At 37.2% G+C, this 25,298-nt stretch overlaps 1 protein-coding gene across 30 annotated transcripts in view; it reads right to left on the bottom strand.

The window, feature by feature from the left end:
• Positions 1 to 25,298, bottom strand: part of TENM3 (teneurin transmembrane protein 3) — a 1,291,378-nt gene that overhangs the window by 314,391 nt on the left and 951,689 nt on the right. The window lies entirely within an intron of this gene.

The raw sequence follows: 25,298 nt of genomic DNA, 5'->3' as shown, positions 1-25,298 counted from the left end.
TATCACAAATCAGCAGCAAACTCCATTTGCACTCTTTTCAGCAAAAATAAGGTTGCTTTACAGCTCTTCACTTATTTAATCACTTAATATCAAACTAACTAGTTGTCACTCCTTAAAATATTTTCAGAGAGCATAGAATTTACTACAGAGCCATAATTCAAGTTTGTGAATAGGAGCCAGTCCTTTATCGTTTTGTTTTGCAATTTTCCAAAAAGGTTTTTGCATTTCTTGGCTTATCTGAAGCTCAGTTTAGACTCGAGAATAAAGTTCCAAAGACTTCCATTTAAGGAAACAATCTACTTTTATATTTTCAAATTTAAAGTGGTTAACTGATATTTTTACATGATCAAAAAAAAAAAGTTTTACAACACAACAGTTTACTAAATTGATGACTGTTTAGTTGTTTGCATGCCCACACAGCACATCTTTCTAGCTTATATGAAACACTCAGATTTTAAAACATTTGATTTACTAATAAATGGAAGTACTTTCCAGGAAAAATCAGTTTACTAGAAATATTATAAACTCTGTGTTTTATTAATATGAAACTGAGCTGTGATGTTGAAAAATCATTATTAACAAATACACATGGGAATTCCTTTGCAGTGCAAAGCCTATCTCCCCTTTCATCTAAGCATGTCAAGACTTTAAAGGGCCACTAATTCCTAGTGTCTCTAAACTGTACCATGGGAAAACTGACACACTATTCATCATCATCAAAGAAGAAAAAATTTTTATTTTTATCCAAGTTTCCAAAATCCTTTATAATGTTAAAAAAAACCAACAAAAACCCCCAAAACAATAACAAAAAAGCACAACAAAAGCCAAACCAACAACCCAAACTCTTATTTGCACAACACATTAATATATAGCAAGTTAAAATTCTCCAAGATTTAATCTATGGTGTAGCATGAAGAAGTACTGATCTGCTTCCTACAGAAGTCAATGAATTCAATAAAATTTCAAAAAGTAGTTCTCTGGGTTATCTATTGCTTTTCCAGGCTAAGGATGAAAAGGTTAAAAAAATACAAGCTGTTTAACAGCACCACTTTATGGAGACATTCAGCAGTGATTATCCTGCCAGAATAATGAGCACTACTGGATTATTTGTGAGCATTTTTGAAAAAAAACCAAAACCCACAAACGAAACAAGCAACAAAACAAACAATAAAACAAACCTTTTAGGTTTTAAGAACCTGATCTTTTTGAATCTAGCATTATACAGATCACCTGTTTACTTTCAGTAGCCTTCAACTTTAAAAATTAATAGTATCTCTCATCAAGTCTTAGGAAACAACATCCTCAGGCTTGTGTCTGAATTTATTTCATCAGTGAATTAATACACATATCTAATAGAAGACAGAATAAAAGCTATCTTAAAGAACTGTCTACAAATAAATGTTCTTTACTGTGATCAGACAACAAGCAGAAAGGGAGAGCACAAACATATTTGCAGAACACAGCAACAAATATCAGAATTAATGTTTAAGTAGGGTAAGTCAGCAGTGACAAGCCAAACAAAAGGAGACCTGCAGACAGCTTTACTAAATCTTTACTTTAATCACTGATACATTATGAATAACCCCTTCTTCTTCCCTAGAAAATAGTTCTCAATGAGAAAAAAATGAGAGAAATATTTTCAATTATTGAGAAAATTATTTTAATAAAAAGCCAAACTGTCATTTACTGCATCTACTCAGCCCCTTTCTCTGAAAGATCACTACTAAAATACTAATAAGATTTCCCATTCACATCTTCACAGATTCAAATGAGCCACTGCTGCACAGATTTGATCATATTTCCTTTTTTTCTACTCTTCTGTTTCCTACAACATTAAAGCTGCATCTCAGGGTCTTGGCGGGGATAGACAAATGCACAGCAGCTAATTTACAAAATCAGATTAAAATCTTAAACCAAGGAGAATACATTTATTTTGAGATGTATTATGAAACACTTGCTTTCATCTGCAAAGAGTTTTTGCCCATATGTCAATATTTATGGTCTATCAGGTTGCTTCACCCCAACTAAATGAAGTCATTTACACAGAGCAATATTTACAAAGCTATTGAACTACTAACACACTCACAAAAGGATGTCAGTTCAGCTCTGCTATACACTGCTGCATGTGTTCCATTGCAATGCTAACCTGAAACAGCCTGCATGGACTGCAGAAAATAAAAAAAAATATTTCACTGGTGCATGCCACTACTTCAAGTTTCTGTGCAATACTTTTGAAAGTATAAAAACTGAGGATGCTCATCTGTGTCACTGAGCATTGGGATCTCCCATGACCTCTGCAGTGATCTCTGCAGGGCTGGGGGCTCCTGGCTGAATTCCACAGGAGGGTGTTCACTGATCGCCAGGCTGACATGTCAGCTCTCATACAGTCACGCTCAGCCCACTCCTCTATCGGCTCAGCTGATTGCACACTCAGAATCTACTCTCTCAGTCTCACTCCAAATTTTAAAAACAGCTTGAAATCATAAAGAGGAGATGCCCATTTTAAAAATAATACCTATATATTTATTTCAACTTATTTTGGAAGGAGAGAAGAAGCAGAGAAGCAGTTCTTGTTGTTATCAGGTCACTGGGATCAAAGAGCTCACTCCCTTATGAGTCAGGCTACATTGTAGACCTCTGCCCTCATTAACACTTTTAGCACAATATTTAATTACCAAGTCTGATAAGTTATGAGCAATTAATAATTAAAACAAATAAACAATCAAAATCCCTTCTTTTACTCTAAGTGTTGTAGAGACACCAAGTGCAAACACTAAAACTGAGCACAAGGCATGTTCACACATGAGTGTCTAAGCTACCACAGGAGCTTCAATGACTGATGTCTCACACAGACAAAGCTGACTACTAGTGTAGTTTACACTGCATTTAAAATTTACCAGGACAGCCTTTCATCAGTTTCTCTTAGTCATCTACAGCAACATGAAATAAAGTTGACATAGTGAAAAAAAAAAAAAACAAACCCAAAACAAAACCAAAAAAACCCCAAAAAACCAACCAAAACCCAAATCACAGTTACTTAGCTTTTTTCTATAAAAACCACTTGGTACTTAAGTTCTACACTGCAACACAGAAAAGCAATATTTAAATTGGTAAGATGCAAAAAAGGCATTAAGGTCATGCTACAGAGTTATCCAAAACACCCAGGTACAACTTTAGCATGCCTGCAGGCATTTAAAATGTTTCAGAAAATGACTGCATTTCATTCAACACCTTGAACTCTGAGCTCCTCAAAGGGTTGTTGCCGTTTGGCAGCAGAATGGCAATCGTGCCCAAGGTACACAGTGCTCCCTCCCCATCTCTCACTTGGAGAAACTTCTCCCAGCATTAAACATGATTCAATGAACATCAATGTACCTAAGAAGTCTAAATATACCTCAGTATTTTATGTCCTTTGATATCTAAGAATCTACAGAAGCATGGAAGTGTAAACAGGTAAGAAATAAAATATTGTTACTGATCTGACAAGATAATTGTACAGAAAAGATTATGTCACTGCTTAGGTTCATTTATGGATCTACTATAGTCCCTTTCAACATCTACATCCATTTTAGACATTTCTAAACATACAAAGCAAAACTGAAATTAATTCTAAGAATAATGAGAGTCAATAATATATACAGAGCAGGAATAGAAAATATTCAAAGAAAGGAAAGATAAAATTTGTACATTTCTCTGTTACAGGAGAATAGTAAGAGAGTTTGAAATACAAGGAAGCACAAACTCTCCTCCTCAGTCTCAAAGAGAAGCAGCAGCAAGGAAAGCAGCATGATTTCCCTTCTTCCCTTCCCGAGGCTAGCAAAACTGAGATAGGGAAGGAGCTTATGCATTACATATCACAAACTTCCCTCCCAACATCTCAATCTAAAAACTTAGACATTCCAAAGAATCATAGTATTCCCAGCTGCAGAGACCTACATTATTAGTGAATTATTGTTATTTTTGTTATTAATTACCATTATTACAAATGAAGAGTCATTGATCCTTCCACAGTGACTCCTAGGTGAAAGCACAGCCTGAACACTTGCTGAGATGGGGACCAAATCTGCTTTCATGATTCTACATAAACACAAGCAGTACAAGAACCCTAAGATTTCTGGGAGAAGAAGCAGGCTTGAGCTTCTGTCTGGAATAAGAGCAGAGGATTTTACAGGCTGCAAGCTACGACAGTGCCTATTCTCAGCATTGACAACAGTTGCTGAAAATAGCATCTAAGTAGTGCTGTTCAACAGATACATGTCTGCAAGTGCCATTACTTTCATTAAATAATAATTTCTTTTGTACCTGTAATTGTTGACCAGGTGAAATGACTGTAAATACTGCATTAGTTACAAATTGCAGTAGGTATAGTATTTCACAGCCTTTTAACAGCAGAAGAACAAAGCAAGATTCAACTGATACATGTTAACAGGCAGATTAAAAAGCTTAGGTCCATATGCAAAAATTAAGAAAATCTTCTCTCTACAAAAAAAAAAAACTTCACAATTTGCACAACTAATCACCCATAAAACCTATTACAAACAAATACTAAGAAAAACCCAAAAAGCATATAAGAGTGATGAAATTTCCACTTCAATGGCTGATAAAGTGAGATATGTCAGAAATCAACTGAGCTGGAAAAATGACACTTTGAAGAGGTGCTTAGGATGATCTGTAGCCATGGTGTGCCATTAGTCAAACTGATGACTCTTAATACATGGACATTTCAGGTCATCATACCTAGAAACTCACTTAATATAAAAAGTCTGTCTTCCAGCATAGAAACTGGAGAGAATGTATCCCAAGTCAGCCTTCCTAAGGGGGAGTGAAAAACAGATGGCCTGTCAGACAGTTCACAAACTACAATTTAAAAGAAGCCTCCTGAAGTCACTAACTATCCCTACATTTTAGAATCAAATTAAAAACAAACAAAAATTCCCAACAAAAAAACCCTAACAAAAACATGCATGCAAAAAAAGAGTAATAAGTAAGACAAGCAAAAATTATTTTGTGTTTTTCTGCATCAGTCGGAGGAACAGAACACTCATATCTACCATCACAACAGGATGTAATGTTAATATAAGTTATTTTACACAGTCTATCTAAAAATCTTAACTACATTAGAGACAGAATAAACAACAAATAAATGTACTCTATACTCATTACAGAAGTTTCTTGCAATAAGAGTCAGGAAAATCAACAAGATAAAGAGTTCTGCAGCATCCTGCTTAGTCACAAACATTGATGATTGCATAACAATATTGGTGCCATTACTTAAAATTTAAATCCTTGGGAGTTGAGGGAAAGAGGGAAAGAACACCCCATACTTTCCCTCATATGGGCAGAAAGTGATGGGAGTCAAGGGAGCACATCTCAGGATTGCATTTTCCTGGGAGGCTATCAGGACATGCAGCAGCATTTGAGATGGAGCTACAGCTATTTCTGCATGCCAGGAGCCCCTCCACAGCAAGGCTACAAACCTTAAGACAAAACTGAAAATCACCCCAAGCTGGCCACACAGATGCACACAGGGGCTGTGCTGGTTATTAAGTCACCAAGCAGAAACCCCAGAGCTTGAAAGGAGGGAGGGCTGAGCCACTGCACCAACTGGAACAGACTTTTCAGAGGAACTCAGTCCAGGGTTACACTGACAGCTCCTGCTCCTCCTTTGGAGGAACTGTCATGAACCCTGATCTTGAGGAGAAGCATCTACCTCTAATTCAGGGAATTTCCATAAAAAGTGTTTTATCTCAAGGGCTGAAAGAGCTATGTGAGAAAGGGAAAATGAAGACCAAAAGACTCTAATAATACAGTGTGCTCCTTTAGTAAAAAGGAGGGTGAGAACATGTGATGAAAAGACAGAGGGAAAGGAAGTTAAGTGAGCAGAAATGCTGCAGTATAAAGAAAAAATGAATAACAAAACAAGCTCAAGACACAAAGAGGAGAGAGAAGCACTCAGTAGCCCTCATTATGGCACCACTGGGGAAGACAAGTAACACAGCAAACCTAGCAAGAGGAAAGAGTTTAAGAGAAAAAACGAGTGGAGGAAGAGAACAAAGAAAATTTCAGAAGGGAAGAACTTTGTGACTGATTTACTTCAGCACAGAGTACTAAACTCGTAGAATCAGCACTGGGCAATTCATTACTCAGCAGCAACTAAAAAGGCCCAAGTACTCCCCTCTACTCCTTTAAACTTGAAATTCATCCTTTATGCCATCATCTCCATCCCTTCTCATCTTTTACACTCTTTTTCCATCACTGTGTTTTTACTCAAGCTATCTTAATGGTTTCCTAATATATGCAAGCATAATTCCTTCTTGAATCATGTCTCCCAAATCTAATTCTGCACCTGCTCTTCCACAGAGTCCTCTTTTCTTGTGGAACAAATATACAGAAACCTAGAGATTTTGTAAAACTAAAACAAGGGGGACAGAGAATCTGACACAAGAACAACATATAACACATCATGAACATCAGCAAAGGTGCTGCAGTCCCTGTGTCCCCAAGCAGGGAGCACAGCACAGTAATTTCTGTATTTCTGTTTGGAGAACAAAGCTATCAGTATGTCAGCTTCACCATCTGAAGAGGCTGTCGATCATTCAAGTCCCCCTTCAACAACTCAGAGTTAATTTCAAACACTTTGACAGTAGTGAGGTTTCAAAAACAATACATCTCTCAAGTCACTATAAGGGAAATGAAGTATATTACATGTGACATGCAAGAGCTGGGCATGCAGTCACAAGGCTGAGCTGAAAATATTACTGTGAAGGTGTCTGGAAATGAAAGGAGAACCTGAGGAAACTGTAACAAGGATGTCATTGCAGACACATGGGAGAGGGAAGAAAGAAAATAGCTAAGTGTAGGTGCTGAAGCTATTGCTTTAGTTGCATGACATAGGATACACAGGCAGCATCAGCCTTGGTTTCCAAGTAGAGCTTCTCACAGTGAAAACTGAAATTCCACATAAACAGGAGTCATTCAAAAGATTTTCCTTTCCCTTATGATCTGACAGGTAACCAGATTTTTCAGTTCCAGTGTCATCATAATGAGGATACTGTTGCAGCCTGGTAACCTGGAGAATTATTTAGTGACTCATCTCTATAAAGAATGACTAGTAAGATTTTTAGGGCATACTGACAACTGTTTTAATGCTCAAGAACTCTGTTTTATCCAAAGTTATCCCCTTGCCCTGCCGGTTGACCTTCTCAAACAGCAACAAATCAAAACCACAGAGATATAAACAAGAAAATTCCAAAACATAATGAAAAATCCCCACAGAAATGAGTACTCTATGTTCATACTGTCACAACATTCACTCCTAATAAAGCAGGGTAAAATATTACTTACGAATGCCACCATAAGATGTAGTAAAGTACTGCTTAACTTGATTATGTTCACACTAGCAATCCCTACTACTGTATTTAACTATCCTATCTATTCAGATGGTATCAGCTGTCGTGTGTTCCTCTATACTCCCCAGGTTCCTGCCTCCCCCTCTGCACAAGCTGTGTCCTCTTGTCACAACCTCTAATTGTCTCTTCTTCAGCACAATCCAACATCAGCAGACAGTAAAGGCTGGAGGTTGTTTGCCCTGCTGGATCACTTCCTTTCTGTAACCCCTGTTCTATCTCCTTCAAAGCATCCCTTTCATTGCATCAGATTTTTAGCCTTACCTTAAAGGTCATGCAAAAACTTTTTGTCCTGTAATTACCCCATTCCACTCTTACCTCCCAGGTTTTGTCTCCAGTTTCAACAGAACTAAGACTCTGATTAGGGCAAACAAAAGGATAATGTAGTTTTAAAATAAATTCTTTGGCTAACTATGTGAGACACAAAATTTCCCACAGTAATTAGCAATTGCGTTCAAAGGAGCACATTGCTCTCTGGAAGTGCCCACACAGCCTCCTCTGGCATGACCCTACCTGGCTACCAACCAAGACCCTCCCTTGTAACTATTTAAAGAACAATTAACCCTTAATAATTCAAAGCCTTCTTCAGGAAGCTGAGGAAGTAGGACAAAGGCTGCCCTCCTCCTTCCCTGGTGTGTGTTACCTACAGTAGGGGACCTGGCTGAGCATCCAATGCTGCCAAATTTCAGCCATGGTCATGAAGCTGACCTGCTGCTGGAGAGCCCAGGGACAGCATCTGCACTCACATGTCAGAGAACCAAGTCTCAACTTTAAAATATGCTTCACTGCCAAATGATTCCAGTTTTGCAAAACAAGCACAGGCTTCTGCAGGGAGTATTAGGCACTTTCATATTATGCTTCTTTAAATTCTTTAAATTACCACTTCAGATAAAACTCAGAATATCTTAGTACAAGCATTGATTAAAAGTCCTACTAATTAACGTAACAATCCACTTCAGCAACAGATCTGAAGGTGACCTTTAAAGAATGGGCTATTTCTATCATTAACAACATAAATGAAAATTTGGTCTCCAAACACATGCACAATTAACTGTAACTGAAAAATGAAAATATTTCCCAGTTATCAACTAAGTCCTTTTAGATCCAATAGGGGTTTGTAGAGCAGTTCCACAGGTCAGTCACACCAGAACTAAACAATGTGTAGTTGTATTTTTTATCAAGTAAGTTTAGCAAGCAGAGGTGCAAGACAAAGCCAGGAATACTGGAGGCTTCCAGTCATTTACAGGACACAGAAGACACAAGCAGAAGAAGGAAGAGAATCTTTCCTATGGTGACAGTCAATATGCCTCAGACAAGTCCATATGGGTGGATGAGCAGGTAGTTCAATTTCTATCCTGTTTCAAATATTTATAATTCCTTTTTAATATGAAACACAAAGTGGATTATCCATCTTTTCACGGCCTTACACTTAATATGAAATTACTTGTGATTTTCTTATTCTGTATTTAAGGGCAAAAACATCAGTTCCAGTATAGGCACTTCCAAGCATTAACTTTTTGCTGTATTGTCTAGATACTGGAGATAGTTTTCTGGAAACAAAAAGAGGGCATGAGATGCATGACAAGATAGGGTCTAGAAACTTTCTTGATTGACACAATGCAGCAGAGGGGCTCATGTCACTCCAAAAGTGAAGAACTCTAGAATAGTAGGAAATCCAAGGTGAAGTTTTTTAACTACATTAGCTATGTTCAGAAGAATTTAGAAAACTTTTACAAAAAAAAAAAATAGATCCTGAGGGATGGTCCAGGACTGAAGAAATGCAGGTATTAGAAAAGAAGGAAACACCTTACACCTGCACCTGAACTTAGTGGCATCAAAATCTTGTCTGTGTATTTGCACAGCTCATGTGCAACATGCTTAAAAAGGCAGTACTGAGAGATCTGGTCTGTACTGAAAAATTCTGGCAGCACAGTTGAATTTACTAGAAGTCATAGCTTAAGCTAGCAAAATCTATTGTGCAGATGCAGCAATGCTGACAGAAGAGTGCACTTTTAAAACCACTGATGTAGATAAGCTCTGAGACTGGAGCCGTTCTGATTAATATCATAGGCTCTTAACGCACCCAGGTGAAAGGATGAGCACACCCAGCAGGGTGAATGAAGGGGTTCAGACTGCTCAGCTATCATTTCTGGACATACTCATCTTCTGGGGAGGGCTCATTCAGCTGGGAACAATGAATGTGCTCCTCCACACCTTCGATTCACACCCGGGCTGCCTGCTAGTGCTGCACAGAGCTGCCAGGTAGGATTAGTAATATAATTTTTGTGTTGAAGTTAATTGAGGCTCCCAAGAAGCAGGCTTCAGAAAGAAAAAGATTTAACAGAGGTTCTTTGCTGGTACTGGGAGAGTTTATCTTTCATATGGGAGAACAGGAGAAATAAAGGAAATCTTAATATTCCTGTCTGTCAGCTGGGGCCTCCAAATAACTGGATAGAAGTATATGTAATCAAAGAATTCTTACATACAATCAGCAAGCAGTGCAAACAAAACCCAGAAAAAAAGACCACAGCTGTAACTGAGAAAGACAGACTTGTACAGAGAGTTTGAAATATACTGATGGAGACTAGAGCAAAGAAGGTAAAAGAGAGATTGCAAAGTTAAGAGATATTTTATAGCTCTGTGGAATGATTAGGTATCTGGATACCTATCAGATTTTATGCCATTTGCAGCTCTTACTTAATGTTTAAAAAGCTTAACTGAACATTACAAAGCTGGTGAAATGTGTATGTGCACATACATGCACATATAAAAATAGATGTTTAATATATATGAATAAAAACCACCAAGGAAAGAAATGCTATGGGGAAGTGTAGTAGTAGTAGTAGTAGTAGTAGTAGTAGTAGTAGTAGTAGTAGCAGTAGCAGTAGTCTTCTCTTAAATCTAAAGTAACAAAGCCCACTATGTAGCTAACCTAGGTCAAGACAGCCTGGGAAATGTACATATCTAATCTAACTCCCCTGTGCTTTCAGCAACCTTATATTCAAACCACCAAGGTTCTGATAAATTGTCTCTTCATGAACTTATGGTAAAAGTGACTAAATCAAGAGCACCAGGGAGCATTGGAGGGACAAGGCAGGAATGTTCTCACACCTATGTAAGTTAAATTTTTCAGTAGTTACTCTTCTGCCTCCCCTGAAGAATAACAGGAGATCCTCACCATCAAAACAAAATAATGTGTATAAGTCTTTAAATATAGGTTACAAAGCCATTAGTAAAATGTGCAAAATACCATCGATGAGAAAAATTCTATTCTGGTTTTGGACTTAGAAGCCAGAAAAACATAAAATTAATTGCCTCCAAATTCCATTTATCCATTTAGTCAACCAAAATAAAATTTATTATGGGAACAAAACCAGCATCACTAAAAAGAGTGAAATGTAGATAATTATGTACTGCTTTGTGTTTCCTTACCTGTTATTCCCTCAGGGCTACGTTCCTCATGTTCCTCTGTACCTAAGGGAGAAATTAGAAGCTTTTGGCAAAGGTGCCAGATTTATCAGGGGCTGCTGCCTGAGAAATACTGTCTATCAGCAAGTCAAAAACATTGCTGTGACTCTGCATTTTCCATGTCCTGTTCAAAGCATTTATTTACCTTCCACAAAAACATGGCATGATCAGCAAAACCACTATGGGCTGGTATATGACTCTGATTTAAGAGCACTGACTGCCCTGCAGAATTGTTAAATTAGAGATCGTGCCACAGTGACTCAGTAACAGCTACAATATAAGGAACTAATGAGGTAGCACCTTACCTCACCAGGCCATCAGTCCTGAATGCTTGCACAGACCAGCTCAGCCCGTGCCATGCTCGGGACAGGACACAATGCAGTTTCCTTAGAAAGCAGTCTGGCAGTCTCAATTTCTGAATTCAATTGAATTTCTGAATGCCTTATCCATAAATCATGAAGCAGTTTGACTTTGTGAAACGAGACATAGTTCAGAGTCACAAAGCTAACATTTGCCAGAATCCTGGTGATAAAATTCTAGAATCTGGGTCTTCATGCAACCAGAGGGGAAAAAAAGGCTTGGGAGTCTTTTGAGGAAGTCTATGTTATCCCTATGGACTGAAGAAGAGACAAACTGGATCTGGCAGATGCATGCAAGAAATTTAGTTTAAAATTTATTTAAAATAAAAGAAATAAAACAAGAAAAGCTGTTCTTTTTAAAAAGCAAAATGAGGAACAATAGCTACTATAATAGCCATCCCTTCCCTTCTCTCCCCCTTGCAGATGCTCTCATTCAAACACTCATCCAACCCTGGATCCTGGTGCTCTGCAGCCTAATGGGCCTGAGCACCCCTGGGATAATCCCACCCCTCCCCTGCTGATGCTGGGCCTGGTACACACACAGGATGGTTCTGAGGCTGGGGGAGCAACAAGACAACAAGGAAGGATCTGATAGAGTTTGGAGAAAACAGGCAGTACAGCACTAGCTTATTGCTTGTATCTTCTTTGCCTTAGCATTAAAAAAAAAAAAAAAGACCTCCTTAGCCAGATTTTATTAAGTTTCTGACCTGCAGCTATGACTTCAGTCAGTCTGTTTTGAGTGCATTTGGTAGTGTTGACCGACACAGTTCTCTCAGACAGAAAATACAAGACAGATGCTCATGATTTCAGAAAGCTTTAATCTAATTTTATTTCTATATACGAAGTAGAATAATAAATAGGACTCTAGTCAATGCTGGTGAAAGGCCAGAGGCTTTGCACTGACTGGACAGCACAGGGTCTCAAGAGCTGTCTGGGCTTGTCTTCACCTGTCTTGTTTTAGCAGGTGCCAGGTGGTGGATAAATTATTGCCTGGCCTGACCCCTAAAACACAGAGAGAACGTCTGACACCCTGTAGCAGTCACTAGGTAACAGGAAGAACCCTTTGTGTCACCTGAGGCTGGGGAAGGCTTTGAAGCAAACCTTAAAACCCAGGCTGGGGCCTGATGCAAACAAAGCAGGGTACAATAAAGCATAAAAAACCAGCCCTAAGAGGACCAACATCAAGTAAGATGCCAGACCCACTGTGAACACTGTGCTCTCTGCAGTGGAAGGCACAGAATGCTGGTGACTTCATGGAAACACCTCCCCACCTGCCAGTTTATTTCCACCCTCACAACCCAGAGGAACAATTAACACCAAAAAAGGCAGGCACTCGGAAGTTCTGTTTAACACCCTTAAGTGTATTATTACAGATACTTTAATGTTTTTATACATTCTATGGAGTGTAACAATATTGAAATAATAACTGGACCACTAGGAAAGTCTCAGTTCATTATCTATGGCACATTATCTAAGAAGATTCAGAATGTATCTACAAAGCACACTTTCCTATCCACTAGAAACAGTTTTTAAAAGCAAAGAGAACTGTAAACGCCTTGGAAGATTTTTAAAAACTTGGTTTCCTGAGAGGTGTGGACATTAACTTTCCAGTCCCTTTGCACTGCTTTTCCCCTATTTTTTTCCATATGCAGAAGCTTTGTCTTTAGAAGCTCACAGTAGAGAGTAACAGTGATAAAGGATGCAGCCACACCAGCTCTTACTTAGCAATAGCATCTGACTGATGAGTGGTGTGTTATAGGACACTGACAACATGCTAAATCATGGCATAATTATTACACACTGCATCCAAGTTCCTACTTTCCAGTTTCATAATAATAAGCTTCAATAGATTACAGAATTTAAAAAGAAGACACTTTAGAGAATTTGGTACTAAATTTGACCTGCTGAAACAAAAGAATTTTAAAGACTATCATTAGAAGCTAACAATTTTGAGGAAACTATAAACAGTCTTTTAGGTAGGCAAAACTATTCATGAGATCAAGAAAAGCCTTACCTTCCACTGTGTATCAGTTATACCCAAGACAATCTTACTATCTTTGTTTCATTTTGCTACTATGGATATTAAATTATTTGTTTAGATAAAGAGGTAATTTATATATCTAGTAATTACATTATGGGTTAGAAGGTCTGCTTTATTACTAACACTAATCAACTCATTGGGATTACTCACTGAAACAGCAAACCCTTTTCATAGACGTTCTTTGTTCCATTACTGTGTAAAACCTGTAATTAATATTAACCTTTATCTTAACACTGATCCTTACAAAATTCAGAAGAAAATATTCTCTTTCTCAATTCTTTGGAAGAAAATGTTGTTTCTCCCACAGATCTTAAATACCCAAATTCCCAGAGACTGTTTTGTGAAATGAATCCTTTGATGAGCTTCAGAATAAGGCATTTTAACAAAATGCTCAGCCCTATCTCCATAGTCTGCTGCTGCCACCATTGCTAACGATTATAAGCTTCCAGTACTGTGAATAATTCAGAAACTCATCTGTTCCATTCAGTGTAAAGACAATGTTGAGAGAAAAAGGTCACTTTTTTTCCCTCTTCCAACCACTGACTTATGTATCCCAGCCCTGGTCTGATCTCATGATACACCCAGTGTTTGACATGCATCCCTTGACAGCTTCTTAGCAGCAGTCAGTCTGTTTAGCTTAGACTCCAGGAATAATAGGAGCACAAAGGACTGACAAGTTTCAGCAGTCACACCCAGAGTACCAGCACTCACGTTTGCAGTAGCTGTTTCAGATACTTGATGTGCAGTGGGCCTAATGCTTAATTACAAAATAGACAGATGCCAGCATATGTATTGTAACCGGGCAGTCTGGTACTGATGCACAGAAGCAGTGGCACTTGATAAAGATTTCTTAAACAAAAGTATGAGCAGTATAATCACCTGTTTCCCAAAGACTAACACTTGAAAACACCCTGCTCCAAGCCTTTTTTGAAAAGGCTTTAAATCTAGTTCTACTTCCTCTTTAATCTTGTGATTAACAAGGACATGGAAGGCTGTCAATTTATACACATACAATACACAGTTTTATTTGAAAATGATATCTGTCAGAGCAAGACAGACTCATGCAACATAGGATTTAAGGGATTAATTACTGTTTACTTGAATCTTCTCCTCCCTTCACTTAAATAACCTTTTTATTTTGCCAAGCAAACTCATTCTAAATACATACACAAAGAATATTATAATGAATATTTCATCTGTCAAAAAAGATGAGTTACAAATCTGACATTGAATTGAATGCATCCACATGCACTGACCCACAAGTTTGTGTTTAACCATGAGAAAAGTTAGAGTATCCTTTGACCCTAAGCATTTTTACCCATCTCTTTCATTCTTTCCTTCCTCTGTCTGAAATCAACTCAATTGTCAAAGAAGATGACTACCTAAAGGCAAAGGAAAGATTATGACACTTTCCTTCTTAAATAAAAAGTGAAACCCATAAAAAGCCCACTCTCTGCAGGGAACAAACTAACCTGTTCCCCAAATCCTTAGTGTTCAAAGAAGGTCTAGCAGGTCATGGTTTGTTACCTGACATCTTTCCCCCATTTCCTTCTTCCTCAGGAAATAACTTGAGAATACATCACAATGTCAAATTTGGTCTCCTGGTTTTGCTGAAGGACTTTTCAATGTCTTCATTATTGAGATCAATGAACTCCTCTCTCAGGCTTCAGCAGAAAGAAGAGCAGCACTTTATCCTGATGACGGTAACCTTTGTCCCAAGTGTCCTTCTCTCAGAACCACCTCCCCTAAACCTGGCTAAAAATTTTATAATCAATTTCACAAAAATTTAAAAAAAACAACTAACAAACAAACCCCCCTCTGTTTGCACGTATTTATAATTTCTTTTTATTTAATACTTTCTTGAGAGAAAATACCAGAAATAGCTATTTGTCATTCTGACAGCAGGACAAAGCCTCTGTTTCTAATTTAAAATCTCCCTATATATCTTGAGTTTATACACACTATCACCAGCATGCCAAAGAGTCAAAAGTGGTTATAAACTTCCCACCTTTCAAATGCTGCATGTCTGCTATCTCCCATTGCAAACATCCTATGCAAAACTGAGTAAATCAGACAGTTATAAAGCAGTTCTTGATCATTTTATATGGTCATCTCAGCATTTCTCAAAAAAAATTACATTACTAGCACGTAAAGTTTTGGATTATGTCAGGTACTAAAAGATCCTAATAAACATGTAAGCTCCTTTGCACAACTCTAGGAAAATAAGATTTTTTTTTTTTTTTTGGTCTGGTAAAAAGAGCAATTCAAATACCTGCTCTGTTTTTTTGGTAGAATTTACATATCCATTTATCCTAAATGATAAAGCAATTTTAAGCAAAGGATTTCTTTTTTCTCTTCAGCCAGGCATCCTGCCTGAACATCCCACATACAGAGAGAATAGTGGGGACTGTCAGGCTGCTTTCCTACCAATTAACAGAGCAGCTACTGCACCTGCAAAAGGGAATCAGATAAGCTGCTGTTCACAAAAGCAGCTGCAGGCTCTCCTTAGCCACACAATCCACAGAATCATACAATCCTTAAGGTTGGAAAACAGCGCCTAAGATCACTGAGTCCAAAGTCAAGTCCACAATAAAAATGTGTCCCCAAGTGCCACATCTGCATTTTTTTTAATACCTCCAGGGATGGTGATTCAACCACTTCCCTGACCAGCTTTTTCCAGTTCTTGACAACCCTTTTGGTAAAGTATTTGTCCTAATAAACAATCTAAACACTTCCTACTCCCAGCACAGCTTAAAACTTGAGGCTGTTGATTCTCATCTTCAACAAATACTTCAGCCCCAGAAGCCAGCCTGCCCCTTCAGGACAAAATACTTCCCCAAAGGCCACAGCAGAGTAAGATGGCCAGCATACAGAAGATGTATCTAGAAATTCATACCACAAGTGCCACAAATTACTGCAGCTATTTAGCTCTTATAAACAACAAAAAACATGATAAAAGCAAAAAAAAAAAAAAAAAAAACAACAAAAAAAAAAACAAAAAAAAAAACCAAAAAAAACCCCAAAAACCCCATGATATAAAGCTCAATATAAACTATATTCAACTCATCATTAGGCATAGTAACTCCTATTTAGAGCAAAACTTTTAACTAAGAAATTGAAATAACTCTCTTATTATTCCAGTGTTTTGTCTCAAGGCAATAACAACCAGTAACATCACTGTGCTCTGTAAAATTGCTGGTGATTTTCCATGTTGGAAAGGAAGTCAAAAGTTTGGGTTTCTTACACTTCTGCTGGTGAAGGGTGAAAAAAAACCTGAGCAGAAGAGCAAAAAAGCCAATTCATTCAAGGCAATTAATTCAAATTAATTGATACCATTAGGTTTACCTGTCCAGCTCAGACTCCTATTCTCTGGGCTGCTGTGATGAACACAGATAACCAGTGCTTAGGAACAGGGATTTTTTTTTTTTGCTGGAATTGCTTACCAACAGTAATCTTCAAGGCATACCATACTGAAAAGGAAGGCAAACAAAAATGGAGAGCTAAGAATTTATCTTCAGCTGTAAACAAGAAATACCAACTGGTATAATGACCACCATGTACAATACATTTATTGTGCCATATGCTTCACAACAAGTACCAATGCAAATTATACTAAGAAAAAAAAATCAATTAAATATTTCTAAATTATTGCTAAAACACAGCCAGAGCGTACAACAGAAACACTCACGTAAGATACTATCAATTTTGATACATTTTTAATTTTTTTGTATTTAAATTACTGCCTGATTCCAAGAAACATCTAGGAAACATACACAACTGTCTGTAACAAATCAAACCAATTAAGTCATCTCAGTTTAAGGTTCATTTTTAAGTATAGAAGTAACATGAAAAAATGAAAACATGTAACATGATGAATGATGGAAAATACCTACATGAAAGATTTGCATTGTTACTTGCTCTAAAGTTTGTAAGCTCTGTGAATGCATTATCAACATAAAGTCTTAAAAATATATTTGTATTTGTTACTTATGAGATTCCCATTGTCTCCTCCTAATATGTTCATACTATGAATTGTGTGCTAAAAACCAGAAGAATTTTCACAAATTAATTGCTTGCCTCTTTCTACTAAGATCATTAAACCTTACTGGTAGCAGTAAAAAACACTGTTTATTAATCTTTATGGGAGGCTGGAGGAGGGAGGGAGGAAGAGGATCCTAGGGTCCAGACTCAGAGGAAAACAAGCATTAAATAAAAAATGAAACCAAATGCATTTTTTGGAGTGTGTACACAGCCATATGCCACTAAACCTGCTAACACTTACATATATACTTAATCTTACGACTTTGAAGGGTCTAATGTCTGGAACAAAATTACACATACATTTTTCAAGGTCAGACACATGTGCGAGTCAGCCTATCACTATGAAAAATTTGTTTTTCTTGTTGAATGATTTACATTCCAGTACCCAGTTTTAAGTAAGCTTTGACATCACCTTAGAGTGATTAGTCAGAATCTCAGAATCTGTGATGAGTAATAAAAAAACCCACTGTTTGTAACATACTGGATGGAAACCATAATTACCACAGCTGTTTCTTTCATAATTGTCTCCTATAATTACAATCCACATGCAATTATGCATCCTTTAAAAAAAAAAAAAACTTCAACAGGATTGTAGGAAAATCTTCAATCCCCTAATATTTTTATATCTAGCTGCTCAGGTTTATAAGGTGCTTCTCAAGAGTTTTCCAAACATACTTCTTCACGACAACAAAGCAAACCTAGTAGACACCACAGACTAGGATTTATGGCAATTTTTTATTTTTAAAAGTTCTATTACAAACTGCATAAAGAACACATAATAGCTAGCTTATTTAGTGTAAAAATACTTGTCAGTGAAGCTTCACTGGTGCATGATGCTTTGAAAACCATATTTCAAACAGAGAGAACAATCAGAAAGCACACCCTTCACTAAAAGAAGCAACATGTTAGGTATAACTGGAAGCACTCTCTTGGGAAATGTGAACTATTTAAATATATAAAAATTTACCTTTATGTGCCAAAAGAAGCCCTCCTCTTCCAGTCTTGGAATATTTACCAATTTATATAACACCTTCAATGATTTTTCTCCCAGCAGGAGCCAGCAGCAGCAGCTAGAGGAAGCAGAGTTTGCCTCCCTTGCTCCATAGCAAGGTCAAGGAAAGAACAGGTCAAGGTTTGCTACAAGCCAGAAGCCCCAAAGCCAAGCTCACACAGAAGGGGCTGCCAGCACTCTCTATTCCTACAGCTCTCCCCACTCCATCTACTGTCTAATTTCACTACTAATTACTGAATTTAACTCAGGTAGAGAACACAAAGATTTCAGGCATACATAACAGACACAGAACCCAATGGATTTGTTAAGAGGGTGGTTTTTGTTCAAGGGTTGCCTAGCTCAATATCCCTCACCACTTGTTATATAAATCTTGCTCAGTTTTCAAAAATGTATGCCTTCTCATAAGTGATCTCCAAACTTTCCCTTTGCCTTCCTGGCAAATGATCTGAATGATCCCATTTTGATCATATTTTGAGAAGATTAACACCATGGGTAGAGCTACCGTGTCTCATCTTGGGAGTAGAAAAGGTGACTTTCAAAGTTTTCTATCAGCTTCTTAAAAATAAAGTTGAAGACCAGACCTATCACCTGGCCCTGAGTATTCCAGGTAACTGAAAAAAATTAAAACTTCATTCCTTCATTCAGAATGTTTTGATCAGCAAAACAACAAATATTTTATAATTATTATATTAGAAGATCTTCTAAGGTAATATTATTACCTTAGGAAAATCTACTTCTTCCTTACACACAGCAAGATTCCTTAAAAAAAAATCATCAACAGGAACAATAATATAATTGAAAGGAGGCACAGACATTTTTTTCATGCCTAATTATCTTCTAACCCTTCCAAACTGAAAACTATTTGAGAATATTAGGAAGTCATAGACTGTAAATACAATAAAGCACAACCATTCCCCATCTAATGGGAAAATCAGAATTCATCCCATGGAAGGAGATTTATTTTTTCCCATTGACCCAAAAATTTGATAATATTTGAGAATAATGTTCTGGAGACTTCTGTCAGACAGCTGCCTTAGAGACATGTTCAGATCTTAGACTCCAAAGTAGCTCTGTAAGCTCCTTGAATTACAATGATGAAATTCAGATTTTTAAAAAGTAGTGGTAGTTGCCAAGAAATGATAAAAGTACCATTTGTTGACCCATACACACACAAGAAATACATCTAACACTCCACTGATGCAGTGGAGAATATTCAAACTTCTGATATTACACAATTGTACAGTTCTCTCTCTTCTAGATCTTTCAAATTTCTGGAACACTTTTTTTACAGAAGTAAAATGAATGTGATAAAGGAGACATTTGATAAAGTTTTTTCAAAGGTAGGCTCCAAAAATCTAAGTTGCTGTGGTGTAATGGGAGAAATATTCTCTGAGAGAAAGTAACAGATGATAGACAGGTGATAACCAAATAGGGTACAAATAAATGTTTTCTCTATGGAGAAAGGTACCACAGAGTTGTGCAAAAAAACATCAACCTGAGACTGAAGATGTAACTATTCACTGTCTCTTACAACTGAAGAAACAGCAATTTCTTCATTTCTGTTCACATTTGAGTACAGAAGGAAGCAGAACAGTAAACTAGCTGAATGCTTGGCCTAACCAGTACCTTTGTTTTCATGCTTTTACAGCAGCACAATCTACAGCATTTCTTAACTCAAACTGCAAAGGCCACTGCCAAATGAGGTACCCTTGTTCCCTTCTACCCCTTTTCCACACATTTGCAGTGCTTTATGTAGCAGCTGTGCATCAGGATGAGAGAGAAAATCAGCCAACTGGTTTTGCTGGGTTTGTCTTTCATGAGTCCACAGAAGCAGTATATGAGGAGGGGGAAAACCCTGGTTTCACACCTTCACTTAGAATAAGGTTCTGTCCTGTGAAAAATTCCAAGACATGCAAGCAGGTGGTTGGGAAAAAACAGTTGAAAAATGGAAAACTTCATAACTTTGACCTTCAGGTAAGGAGATGATATTTTTTACAAGCTTCTCAACTCACACAGGTTCACAGTGGGTCACTGAGCTGAAGAATTTCCCCATGCTGAATACCAGAGCTGGTGTGAGGAGTGACAGAAATGGCACAGCTCAGGGAAAGGTCTCTTTTGGTGGTGGACAAGTTATATAGTTTGGTTCCTTATACACCAGCATATATAAAAGAAAGAACATAGTTAGATACTCATTTAAAATTATTCATAATAGTCACAAACCACTAGCTTTTCTGCCTAAAGTCAGGAAAATTAATGAAGACTAGAATATAACTGAAGAAAATTTAAAAACCTATAGGTAAATGAGGATTATTCATCTGCAGAAAGTATTTTGTTTAGCTTGAAATGCATATTTATCTAACATGCAACATTGCTGCTTTACAGCTGTGCACTGCTCATTATTTGAGACATACAGAATAAAAATAGGTATCCACTGAAAAAATATTTCCATCTCCACACTTCCAAAGTAAAATCTACTGCTTGTAACTTCTTCATAATAGATGACTCTTCAAATCTAATTTTTTGCTTCAAATATTGTATATTTATCAAATCTTATGTTCACAAATATTGTTCTAAAGAAACCACTTCCATATTAAACATTTTTATTTACAGCAACTTCTGTAAAGCAGAGAATTTTACAAGGAATGTATTGATTTTGAGATAATAATAAATGGAAGCTGTGTTATCTACGTAGATTTTCCTCAGAAATAGGATCAAGTGATAAAGTAGTGTTGTGATTTGGAAAGGTCACATGCTGGCAGATCAAATCAATCTTAATTTTGAGAATGGTGTAAGATTAAAAAAAAATTCAATTTCTAAATGCTGGATTCTTATCAATACCTAGCTTGAAAGAGCAAATCCTACCTGTAGCTCTAATTAAGATATTTTGATGAATTCACTGTATTAATTCCTATTCCTAAGATAGAAAACTGTGTTGTGAAAAGTCTGTTTGCAGCAAGGTTATCTTTTTACTCAGATATTTTCTGTCTCCACATCTACCCCAGCTCCGGTATTTTTTCCAGTATTGTACTATTTTTACTAGTAATAAAAAAACTGCACACATTAAAAGAAAATAAAAGAAAAAATTAGGTAATTGCAGAAATCTATTTGCATTTGGATTAAATCTATTTAACAATATTCTGCAAAGTGCATCTTGAACTCAGAGATTAAAAACCAAATCTTCAGGCTTAAAGGAAAAATGCAGTACAAGATAAACAAAGGACAGAGGTCTGCTCTACCTCATTTGAACCTCCTAAATATGTTTCAAGGAGAAATGCCATTGAAATGGACAAACAAAAGATTACGGCTTAAGAGAAATACATGTATTCAGTCCCTTTGAAATTAGTAATTCCTAGATTTGGGGGGCCAAGTAGAATTTTAGCAGCATGAAAAGTGTCAGTTCTAATTTCTTCATTTCATGAATATTCAGAAGAACACACATCTGAAGCAACACTTACTCAGAGTTGTCTATTTTGTATGAACAATCTAGCAAAACTCTTGCTTTACCACAGCCTTTAGGCAAAGGATGCCTAGACAGACTAGGTGAGAAACACTGCATATTTATTTTTTTTAATTTCCCCAAGCTTAATGATTGCTTTAATAAAAGTATTTTGCTGTTGTTTGTTAATAAATACACTAGAAATATTACATACTAGAAATACTTCTATATTTATATTCTGTATGATGATTGCTAAGGAGCCAGTGTGAGTCTCTTGCATTAAGACTTTACAAGAATTTTTTAATGTAAAACAAAAACTGCTTATGGACGTCTAATAGCATAACTATGAAATACAAATACCATCCAAGATTCTTTCTTTTTAATAAAAGTTTTATGCCTTCCAGTAATATATATTTTTTTTTTTTAAATCTAGTAATCAATATCAACACAAAGTGTTGGTAGTCATTGATCCTGGTCACAAGAAGGCAGCAAGAACACTTCACATTACTGACATCCTTTTGTCCAGACTGGAGGAAGTTTATTCCTCTTGCTTTCTTGCAGATCCCAGATGCCCAGGTGTGGGTGCCAGCCAAAGCAGCCACCACCAGCATGTCACAGTCATTTAGCACCTTTAACTTTTGGATGTGAAAAATACCAAGGTGTCTTTAGCCAGGAGGCAGAGCACTGTTCTGAGCACAGCTGCTGAAGATCCTGCAGTGATCCTGTCTGTGACAGCATCTTCCAGCAGATGGAAACACAGAAAACACACACAGCTGCTGGCTGCAGGAGCAGCTCTCCTACGTGCAGTAGAAAGTGAAGGACAACAGCAGCTTCTCCAGAGCTGAGAAGATGCTTACACTATTGATGACAAAGTGATGGCAAGGAGCAAAGCTTGGTGTCTGCAACCCTGCCACCTGCAATATGCCACTTACAAACCAGGAGGAGGGAGGATGTGTCCCCCAGGACAGGGCAGACACTGGGTAGGAGCAATGCAAGTAGCCAGGGAAGCTGAGCATCCACCAATCCAAATCCCACAGTGGGAGGGGGCTACCTGGACGTGTGTGATGGGGCACCTTGACTGCCAGAACAACTGTGTTAGGGAGACAGCAAGAAGGAAGAATAAGGTGAGAAAAAACCACAAAGAAGCCAGAAATTCAGCAAAGGGGAAGAAAAAACCCTATCTCAGAAACAAAACAGGGCTGTCACTGAGCAAGAGATACCAATTTCCAGAATAGAATAAGGGAGGTTCAGCTAACCACTGTCTGCTCCCTCTAGGCCAGTATTCACATGTAGAATATCCCATTCTAGACCAATAGTGAAAACAGAATAAAATTAATTGCCTTTTCCCCTTTACACCAAAATGTAAAGTCAACATAAATCAATTTTCCAGATTACAATACAAATTAACTTAATCTTAGTCATATATTAAAACTAAAATGTTATTTCAAAGTAAGTAAGTATGCAGGTAAGGTTAATGAAAATAATAACTGTATGCCTATGCAGACAGAGATATCACAATTTCATACTGTTATTATGACAGAAATTTTTGACCCCCAACTATTCCAAGACAGGTCTTAAGGATAATTTATCACTCTTGCCTTTATATCTAAATAATAAAGTAATTACTGTCAGAGCCTTGCAGGGTCTGTGTTAAGGATGCTTGAACTATTTTTCTGTTTAAAAGGAGAACATTCATTTTGAAAATTAGAAGACTAATCCCAACAAAAACTTCTCTTAATAATTACCTACCTGCTCTGTGGCTACTAAGGAGATACTAAATTACATCCGAAAGAAACCCATCCAGATCTCAGCATACGCATAAAATATTGAAATACTGTATACGGTAGACAAAACATTAAAGTGGAAAACTGTTCCAACAAAAACCAAAATTTTCAACTTTCAAACAAAGTAGGAGACTTTAATGTCTCTCAGAGGCTTCTGGATAAAAATTGTCATTTGTACTTGAAAATTTGCTAACACTTTTTAAAGGTTTAGACAGAACTAACTTCAAAACATAATAGCTTTCAGAGCTACTCTCTGGTCAGTCAGTGACGTCTAAGTGAATTTGTCATGACACGTAAACACCGTTTTGGAAGGAACTGGTTTTCCTTAGTTCACATTTGAAGCTAAAACATTTTGACTGAAACAAACACAAGCCTCCAAATAGGCTCTGACCTTTGCATAACTGATCACCCCTTCCCAAGTTCTGCAGCTGTAGCAAGCAACAACACGCTAATGAACCATTTGCCTGTATTCAACAATCTCCAAAATGCCTCAACCCTTGACACTTTAAAAAAAAGCCCCACACTTTCTTTGGCTGGAATTTGATGGTAGGAACATTCTATCAGCACTACAGATGTGTGATGTGGCAGCTGATTCAATGTCAATATAGGTAAGACTCAGGTTCAGAGCTAGAGCTGTTGCTGCTGCTCAGCTCTCGGGGTACACAGCACCACAGCTCGGGAGTCGCTCCCTTGTCTCATGGCCCTTGCTCGTGGTGCAAACTGGCAGCTCCCACCCTGCTGCAAGATCCAAACACTGAAGGACTGTAGGAAATGTCATATATGAATCACAAAAAATGTACTCTCACTTTAAAATCTAACAAATGAGAACAACCGCAAACAACTTCAAAATGAAGTTTTAAGAAAATTATTCACCTAAATAAGATGATAGAGTAGCTACAAGAAAACAGCCTTAAAATATTTTTAAGCAATATGTATGACACAAGAGCTCCAATTAAAATTCATTGACTCATGTAACTCATTCACTGACTCATGATGTGCTAAAATGAAAACACTGAAAGTAAAATACACGAGACAGCATATTCAGATTATGAGTAAGAGAGAATGGTTTCATATTGATCCCCGAAATTAATTGGAAGCCAGCCAAGTTAAAGAACAGTCAGAAAAAGAATGAATGCTTCTTTCATACACTGCAAATACAGAGACAAAGAAGGGATGGAGAGAAATGAAACTGTCAAGACAGGAAGTTCAGACCACAGGGTACAAAAAAAATGCCAACGTTATATATAGTAAATGACATTTCCAGGTAGAGGAAAAGTATCAGTTGAGAAGTTCAGGATCAAACACACTACCAAGGTTATTCATGGAAAGTCTAAATAGCAACTATACAAGAAGAACAGTTGATTTGTCCCCAGGAGAAACACATTCATGCAAAGTATTTAGAGGGAAAGTCAGAACCAGCAGGCAAAGAGAACAGAGAAGAGTCATTAAAGGTGTCAAGGAATATGTACAGCTGAAAATCACAAGCACAGAATTGTCACTCAGCAGCATAATTTAGATCCTGTGTATAGGTAAGAGCAAATGGCCAAAAAGTGACCCTTGTGAGAAGGACTTGAGAGAGCAGGGGTCTTGTCACGTAAGAAATGAACAAATACACACCTTTTATTTTTTAAGAGATGTGTAGAAAAATGTCAACAATAAAGGATAGGGCAGGCAATTGGATGAGAGACTTGTAGAAATACAGTGGTTATATAAGGAAGACAAAATGAAAGAAATAATACTGGCACAGAGAC

This window comes from Agelaius tricolor, unplaced genomic scaffold (genome assembly GCF_023055355.1).
Source record: "Agelaius tricolor isolate 1412-34295 unplaced genomic scaffold, bAgeTri1.0.p SCAF_8, whole genome shotgun sequence".
Taxonomy (NCBI): Eukaryota; Metazoa; Chordata; class Aves; order Passeriformes; family Icteridae; genus Agelaius; species Agelaius tricolor.
The sequence above is the reverse complement of the archived record's forward strand: the minus strand, read 5'-3'. Positions and strand labels throughout refer to the sequence as shown.